This window comes from Penaeus monodon, chromosome 10 (assembly GCF_015228065.2).
Source record: "Penaeus monodon isolate SGIC_2016 chromosome 10, NSTDA_Pmon_1, whole genome shotgun sequence".
Classification (NCBI taxonomy): Eukaryota; Metazoa; Arthropoda; class Malacostraca; order Decapoda; family Penaeidae; genus Penaeus; species Penaeus monodon.
The window spans coordinates 31,621,197-31,623,158 of NC_051395.1; positions in this window are offsets into that span (position 1 = coordinate 31,621,197).

Below are 1,962 nucleotides of genomic sequence, written 5' to 3' on the forward strand. Positions count from 1 at the left end.
TATGATATACCTATCCATATATATGTATCAAAATCGATATCATTGTTCATATAATAATAATAATAATAATAATAATAATAATAATAATAATAATAATAATATCAATAATAATAATATCAATAATAATAATAACAATAATAATAGCAATACTACTACTACTACAACTACTACTACTACTAATAATAATAACTATAACAATAAAAAAAAATGATTATTATAATTATAAGAATAACAATAATACCAGTAGTGAGGAAATGAGTTCCGGGAAATCCTCCTCTCTAAATTCCACGTAATATGTTCGTGATATGTAGATACCACTTTTGTCTTGTGCAGAAAATGGGAAACATTTTTATACGTATCATTTGAAACGTACAACAATTCATAAAGTTTCCGTGGTTAAGAATCTTTCAGAAAAAAAACTAAATTACTCAAATATATACTGGATATGAAAAAATCGGGAATATATTAGTAAATCAAATAATATATAAACAAAATGAAAATATAAACGAGTGAAACACTATAAACAAGTGAATTACGGTTTGGCGCGTATAAGCTTCTCGAACTCCCTAGTCTGGTTTCGATCCCATGGTGGCGTCGGCGTCGGCGTCGGGAGATAAGCCTCTCCTGCTCTTCCGGCACCGCTGCCTCCATCGCCCACGCAAGGATGAGAGTAAGGAGCTTGGCGGGGGTGTAAGAGCTTACTTTGTCTTCGTTTAGATGTGCAGACGGATGCGCATACGTATACATCAGCATAATGAGAAAAGTAAGACGAGATAGCTGACACACACACAAACTCACTCGCTTACCTACTCACTCACTCATTCACTTACACACACACACACACACACACACACGCACGCATGCATGCATGCACGCACGCACGCACGCACACGCACACACATACTTGCAATATACGAGTCAGAATATAATTTACATAGCCACGTTCTTGTATACTGCATACATATTGCTCTCACATGATTTCCTTAAGGAAGAAATTTTGAAAATTCCTTCCATCTTCGTTTTCTTCTCAATTGTAACTTTAGTGCGATACAAAAAATACGATTCCAAACTTCAAGAAGCAAATATAACCTTGGGCTCATGTATGTTCGTGTGTGTGTGTGTCTTGAGATTTTTCCAAAGAAATGCATATGCATTACGAGAAACAGATAAATGATTTAACACAAAACCAGAAGACATTAATAAAAATATATAAAATATCACTCTCATAGAAAATTAAACACGTGGTTTTGAAAAAAAAAAAAAAAAAAACGGTACTGGATGAATACGAATATATAAATATATGAAGAATTCAAGCCAGAGAAAAAAATAACGTATTATTTTACTCGGGTTTGTAATCCTCATTGAATAACAATAAAAAAAATCTGTAATGATTTTACTTTTCAAGATGGAAAATTGTCCGCCATATTGGGTAAAAGATAGAAATAAAGTAAAATACAATCTTCATATTCTTTCTAGTGTTTTGCCATCTTAAATACAGTGCAAATACAGGCGAAGTTTTATTTCCTATTTTTATTTATCTGTCTGTCTACCTATCTATCTGTCTATCTATCTACCTATCGATTGATCTCTATACATCTATCTATGTTTCTATCTATCTACCTATCTTCCTACCTGTCTATTTATCTATCTAGCTATCTTCCTACCTATCTATCTTCTTACCTATCTATCTATCTATTTACCTACCTATCTATCTTCCTACATATCTATCTATCTATATATTTGGTTCAAGCTGAGATAGCCTCTTACAGATGTCACATACATAAAGAGAGGATGTGCATATAGATTTTATAAAGGTATACACAATTTATTTTCTTTTTTCTTTTCTATATGTAGAAATATATGTGGGTATATTTACCTTTTTTCTGTACCTCCCTTTTCTTTCTTTTTCACTGCTCATCTGCTCTATTTGTCTATTTTCCTTCCTTCCTTTACTCTTCGATC